The following is a 7468-nucleotide window of genomic DNA, read 5'->3' on the forward strand; positions in this document are numbered from 1 at the left end:
AAATAAAATCTTTTTTTTAATTGTGGTATGTTTATATTTGCCAGATCAATTAGATCTTAAAACATCAAAACACATGGACATTTACTATTTATTTTTTAACTGTCCATCCTGATGTTCAAGGACCATTTGATGATAGGAAACAGAAGCACACTGGAAGCTTATGTGAAGACCAGATTCGAGGAAAACTGCAGAATGCAAAGGTAGGACGAATCACTGAGTCTCGTGGCTGGAATGAGCTAGAAAACCATCAGAGTCCACTGGCCACTTAGTTCTCCAGCTCTCACTCTTTCCAAAACCACATGATCACTCACCTCAACACTTCCTGCCCATTTATCACTTGTCCCACTGTGCAAGCCCCTAAATGGAGGCCTTGCTATCTGACCTTACACATCTAGGTTTTGTGGCCATTAACACAGTCTCTGGGTCAAATTCCTTGTTCGAGCAGCTAACGCATTGACAGGGGAAAATGTGATATAAAGTTCTCTCTCTTCCCATGTTATGGGGGATCAAATTCTCCAAGAAAACAGAATGGAGGAGAAAAAATGATTGTCATCACTTTCTGAGCCCTGTTAAAGTGACTCTCAATACGAGGGAGGTAGGTGTCCGTCCATCCTTCACATTGCACAACACTGTAACAAGCCGCTGTAGGAGGATATCACATCCTTTAGCTTTGCTTATCTGGATAAAAGGTAGAAAATCATTCTGTAATGTGATTTATAATGATGTACTATGTTAAGGAGAAAAAGCATCACAGAAGTATTACATTTCAAACATATCATAACTGCTGTTCCTTAAAGTATTAATTGGTATAGACACAGTGGGGCAAAACTAGGCTTACAGTTGTTTGTATGAAAATAATACAATAATTAACAAATAATAATACAAGAATAATCGGTTTTGTACAGCCTGGTACTGGCATAAAAACAGGCACATAGACCAATGGAACAGAACAGAGAGCCCAGAAATCAACCCAACTCTCTACAGTCAATTAATATTCGACAAAGGGGGCAATAACATAAAATGGAGTAAAGATATCCTCTTCAACAAATGGTGTTGGGAGAACTGGACAGCTACGTGCAAAACAAATGAAACTTGAGCACCAACTTACACCATACACCAAAATAAATTCAAGGTGGATAAAAGACTTAAAATAAGCTGTGACACTGTTAAAGTCCTAGGGGAGAACATAGGCAGGAAAATCTCAGCTATTCCACACAGCAACATTTTTACCGATATGTCCCCTAGAGCAAGGAATATAAAGGAAAGAATAAACAAATGGGATCTCATCAAAATAAAAAGCTTCTGCATGGCCAAAGAAAACAGTATTAAATTAAAAAGACAACCAACTGTATGGGAAAACACATTTGCCAATGATTCCTCAGACAAAGGTTTAATCTCCAAAATATGCAAAGAATTTACATGACTCCACTCTAAGAAGACAACCAACCCAATTAAAAAATGGGAAAAGGACTTGAACAGACACTTCTCCAAGGAGGACATACAGAGGATCCAGAGACACATGAAAAGATGCTCAATATCACTAGCCAGCAGAGAGATGCAAATCAAAACCACAATGAGATACCACTTTACACCGGTCAGGATGGCTATCATAAACAAAGCAACAAACAACAAATGTTGCAGAGGTTGTGGGGAAAAGGGGACGCTAGTTCACTGTTGGTGGGATTGCAGGCTGGTGCAACCATTATGGAAAACAGTATGAAATTTTCTCAGAAAAATAAAAATCAACCTGCCTTTTGACCCAGCAATTCCACTGCTAGGATTATATCCTAAGAATCCTAAAACATCAATTTCAAAGAACCTATGCACCACAATGTTCATAGCAGCACAATCTACAATAGCCAAGAGTTGGAAGCAACCTAGGTGCCCTTCAGTGAATGAATGGATCAAAAAATCGTGGTACATATACACAATGGAATTACATGCAGCAGAGAGAAAGAAGGAGCTACTACCCTTTGCAACAACATGGGTGGAACTGGAAAGCATTATGCTGAGTGAAATAGGCCAGGCATTGAAAGACAAATACCATATGATCTCACCTTTAACGGCAAGCTAAACAACAAAACAAACAAGCAAGCAGAATAAAAACAAAAGACACTGAAATAGAGAACAAGTGGACAGTGACCAGAAGGGAGAGGAGAGGGAATTTAAGGGGAAAAAGGGGGAGGGATTTCGAGGAACAAGTATGAAGGACACAAGGACAAGAACTAAGGGGGGTGGAAATGGGAGGGAGGTGGGGAGCACAGGGCGGGTTGGGCTGGGATGGGAGAAATAGACAGAAAACTGTACTTGAAAAATAAGTAAATAAAATTTTTTTTAAAATAATAATCTGTTTTGTGTCCTCGCAACTGTAAACCTACTTTTGCCCCACCCTGTATTCTTAAGTAACTGAAAATTAAATGGAGCCATTGAGATAATGATTTGCATCACTTCGATGTGCTGTGAATGTCACTTGTGTTTTCATTCCTTAATCTGACCTACATATTTGCTTGACCTCTGTGTATTTCTTATAATATTTATGCTTAGCAAAATGGAAATACCAATAAATACCACAATTTTATATGCCCATCGACAGCAGAATGTCTAGTCTATAGGTAGATTTTTTTTCTTATTGCCCTCGTGTACCTTTAAGAGCCAGCCATATACTCAGGACGGCCCTCCTAAACTGAGAGGGAGATCGTTGTGTGTCCTGCCAGACTCCCCTGTTACAACTGAGCACCAGGGAGCAGAGTAAGCAGAGGCCAGGACAATATTGGTAGATTTTAATAGTATTACTATGTTTTTCCCAGTATACTTTTTTAGCAATTTTTCAACACATTCTTGGGATTACATTTATAATGTAGTAATAAGCCATTTGCAAACTCCCATCCGAGGTCATAATGTTGACCTGAAAAATTAACAGTGTATTATTGCTGTTCATCCAGCAGCTGGTATAACTTCTAATTATTTTATAATTGATTTGATGGGTACAGTTCCTTTTGTACATGGAAATGATAATCCTTTCTCAACTGAACTTATACTTGGATTGTTCATTGTGGAAAAAAACCCCTCATATTTATAAATTAGTTGATCCAGATTGGAAGTGTCTTCCTCTATAAAATCCTAGTTTATTCCATGAATGAGAGTGTGATTTTGGATTATGAATCATAATGTATCTTTGCATCACATACCATTTGCTGAGGTCCTACAATAATCAGAGCATTGTGTTAGAAGTTTGGAGGACAATAATGAGTAAGATAATCACTGTCCTCAAAGAGCTTCTATTCATAAAGGAGCAGTGACTAAACCTTCTAAACCTTATTTTGACATGTGTATGATACTAGAAAGATGAAGAAATCCCATGAGAGAACAGAAAAAAACTATTAATTATTCTAGGAGTGAGACATGGAAAATGGCATATGACATGACCTTTGAATTTGGCCTTGAAGGAAGAAAGAAAAATTCACGCAAAAGAGAACATGAGAAAACATTTTTAAAATGAGGAAAAATAATTAAATTAGGAAAAGGATTTTGTCTAGAATGGCTGCAATATATTGGGGAAAGAGATTAAAAATAAAGCAGGATAAGCAAGATGGGACCATGGTACAACTGCAAGGCATTCAAAGGCATCATAAAGACAATGGAAAACCACTGAAAGCTTTTTAAAATTTTATTTTTTTAAATTTTTAAAGTTTTTTAATCTGAAGATTTATAAAAGCATATTTGTGTTTTAGAAAAATAACACATGTGGCAAGGTGAAGTTTTAATTACATTGCAGTGATTCCATGAATATTCATCAAGTATCAATCTAATTTCCTTCGTTATGCAATAATGGCATTTACCCATTTATTCACTTAACAATCACATGCCAAAAATCCTATTTTGAGTTATCATGACCAAGTATATATTACTACCATTGATTAACTAACAGTTAATTTCTTTCAACTTCAAGAAACCCCAACATTCTTAGATTTCCTTTGTATTAAATCTACAGATGTGACTTTCAGTAGTAGTCAAGCCTCATTTACATCATTTGCTTCTTAACATTTGAAATTATGCAATATGGAGGTATATATCGTCATTTAAAGTATTTTAAAACTTTCAGAAAAAGAACATAAATTACTGATATCAAGAATGAAGAAGCCCTGGCTGGTGTAGCTCAGTGGATTGAGCGCGGGCCTGCGAACCAGACAATCGCGGTTCGATTCCCAGTCAGGCAGGGCACATTCCTGGGTTTCAGGCCGGTTCCCTGCAGGCCAGTTCCCAGCAGGGGATGCACGAAAGGCAACCATACATTGATGTTTCTCTCCCTCTCTCCTTCCCTTCCCCTCTAAAGATAAATAAATAAAAATCTTTAAAAAAATGAAAAAAAAGAATGAAAGAGAAAACATCACTATAGATCCCACAGATTTTAGAAGACATAAGGAAAAATTACCATTTTCATTCCAATAATTTTAACAACTTATATGAAATCAACATATTCTTTGACAGGTACAAATGATCGAAACTAACAAAAGAAGAAAGAGAAAATCTGAATCATCCTATGTTTCTTAAATAACTAGAATTCTATAAATTAGACATATTCTCTTAAAGAAAAATTCAGGTCCAGATGGCTTCACTAATAAATTCTACTGAATATTTAAAAAATAACAACAAAACTAACCAGCTCTTGAAGAAAATAAAGGTGTAAGAGAGGATATTTCCCAATTCACCTTATGAGCACAGCATTACTATCAGACCAAAGCACACAGAAACATTACAAGAAAACTACAAACTGGATCCCTACAGACTCCACAAAACATTAGAAAGTTGCATCCAGTCATAAACAAAAAGGATATTTCATCATAACAAGGTGGGGTTTATCCTAGAAGTGCAAGCTCGGTTTCATATTAAAATTATTTTAGAAGTTTAGAAAGTGAGATTTAGAACTAAATTGCAGTTTCAGTGAGCATACATGGAGTAAATGACTGATAGAGGGATGCTAATCATCAAAACAGCCATGTTATTTTCTTTAGCTCACCGGACTTGGGCCCAGTCGGATGTGGAGAGGGTTGTGCAATGCGGGCAGTCGACGGTCTGTGTGTGACATCCCCCTGGCCATGGTGAATGGTGTATGTGTGGGTCCCATCAGGGAGAGGGCTAAACTTCTGGTTGTCAGTTAAGCAAAAAAAAAATTTTCTCTTACTCTGGAATCCAAGTCATACATATGGAATCTCTAGAACTTCTGCAGCCATTTTGTTATAAAAAGTGAAACAGACATAACTAAGTTAGGTGAGATAATCGTAAAAAGAAACTGGAGTGATGAAGCCCAGATCAAGCCATTCACAAAGCCCTTTACACATCTGAATTTTTTCATAGAAGTAAAGTATTCCAATCTTAGTTTGGAGGGTTATTTTTTATTAACTAAATAATAAATAAACATAGAAGAAAAATCTGAAAATACAGATAAGCCCACTCTATTTCCATTACTTCTGTACTTACTGCAGAAATTTGACCATAATATCTAACTTATAAAATTTAAAATTAATCAATATCTTTGCCATCCTCCTACTAATAAAGTCTCTAGAACACTCTGATAGTCCTTTACAATTTGTAACTGTTTATTTTCAATACATCTTTATGTTAGCCCTTCAAATTATCTTTTACAGGGTTTAATTAGATTATCCCATATTTTTACATTTTGTTTTATCATCTCTTTTTGAATCTCAGACCACTGATTGGGAATCACTTTCTTCCATCTGAAGCACATATTTTATTTTATTTTCAATTTTTTTAAAGATTTCATTTATTTATTTTTAGAGAAAGGGGAGGGAGAAACAGAGGGAGAGAAACATCAGTATGTGAGAGAAGATTGAGAGGTTGCCTCTTACATATCCCCAGCTGGGGACCTGGCCCACAACCCAGGCATGTGCCTTGACCGGGAATCAAACCACAAACCTCTCATTCATAGACTGATGCTCAATCCACTAAGCCACACCAGTCAGGGCTGAAGCCCATATCTTAGAATTTCCTTAGGTTAGGGACTATTGATTGCAAACTCTCAGTTCTTATTTGTCTGAAATGTCTTCATTTGGACCTTGTTTTTAAATATATTTTTACAGGCATGCAATTCCAGGGTGAAAATTCTTTTGTTTCATCATATTAAAATCATTTACTTTCTTTTGCCTTCCATGGTTGTTCTCAGTTTAATCATCATTTCTTGGTGATCTGCTTCTTTCTCTTTTTCTTTTTGCCTTTTTTCTTCTAAGAGTTTCCTTGGCACTGGTGTTCTACATTTATCTATGAGGTGGCTGAGCGAGTTTTTTTTTTTTAATTTTATCCTGTTCATGCATTTTGAATATTTGGCTACAGGTTTTCATTAGTTCTGTAAAGCTCTCTACCATTAACTCTTCCAATATTGCTACTGTGCCATCCTGCCTCTCACCTCTTTCAGGAATCCCATGGTATATGTTAAATCTTCTAACTCTGTCATTTTTATGTCTCAATGTCTTTTCATATTTCTTGCCTGTTTATATCTTTGTATTACACTGTATATTTTAGTACTATTTTCCAGTTTACTAATTCTGACTTTAGCAGCAACCACTATATTTTTTAAATATGACACCTTTCACATCTAGAAGTTCTATGTGATTCATTTTCAAATTATGTTAGTCATCTTTTAGTGTTTTATTTCTTTAAACATATTAAATATACCAACCGTGTTGATAATTAAAATAGTTAAAGCTTTTGCAGGTTTATTGATTTTGTAGGTCCTTGCTCATTGTGGCCGTGCTCCCTTATATATTTTGTGATTTTTGATGGTGACGTAGGAATTCTTGGGGTTTAACTGTAGAAATTTTTTGATGCCTGGATTGAAGGTACCTTCCTTTTGAGAGGATTTGTGGTTACTTTTTCCAAACCCTGGAGAACACTACTAACTTGGCATTACTTTAAATTTGAAATTCACCTTCAAGTTTTTCAGATCATGTGGGTGTGTGAATTGGGGTTGGCTGTGGTTATGAATTTTAAGGAGACAGTTTTCCTCCCTCAACCAATACCAAAGTTTTCTCGCGGTTCCCTTAGGAAATGGGCAATAATGTGGGTTTATTTCACTGTCACACTGAATAAGTGTACAGATTCTCCATCAGTGTCTACTTTCGCACTGAATATTCTATATCCTAGTGAAATGTAAGAATCACAAAGACTCCCCAGTTTGAGAAGACTTTGGAATTAATCTTTCCATACTCCTCAAGACCCAAAAAGTGAAGTTCGAGTTTAAAAGATTTAGAGATTGCCGCTAATGGACATTTTCAGTGTTCAAGTTCATGCTGTCACTTAGTTCTAGCATCAACATATTCCATATACTCTTGCCACATCGCTGATGTGTTTAAACATGTTTCTTATTTTTTTAATCTAGCATATTTAGGATCTTATTTGTTTGTTTGTTTATTTTATACTGGGAGTGTCAGCCTGGGTATCCGAGTCGATCTTG

The 7468-nt window shown here is 36.1% G+C and overlaps 1 non-coding gene across 1 annotated transcript; it reads right to left on the reverse strand.

Annotated features, from left to right (window-relative positions):
* Positions 1-2628: 2628 nt before the first annotated feature.
* On the reverse strand, positions 2629-2768 carry LOC119051932 (small Cajal body-specific RNA 11). The gene has a single exon (XR_005083032.2). It is a non-coding gene; the product is annotated as a small Cajal body-specific RNA 11 (non-coding RNA).
* Positions 2769-7468: the final 4700 nt, after the last annotated feature.

This window comes from Artibeus jamaicensis, unplaced genomic scaffold (assembly GCF_021234435.1).
Source record: "Artibeus jamaicensis isolate MK-2021 breed Jamaican fruit bat unplaced genomic scaffold, CSHL_Jam_final contig_3126, whole genome shotgun sequence".
Taxonomy (NCBI): Eukaryota; Metazoa; Chordata; class Mammalia; order Chiroptera; family Phyllostomidae; genus Artibeus; species Artibeus jamaicensis.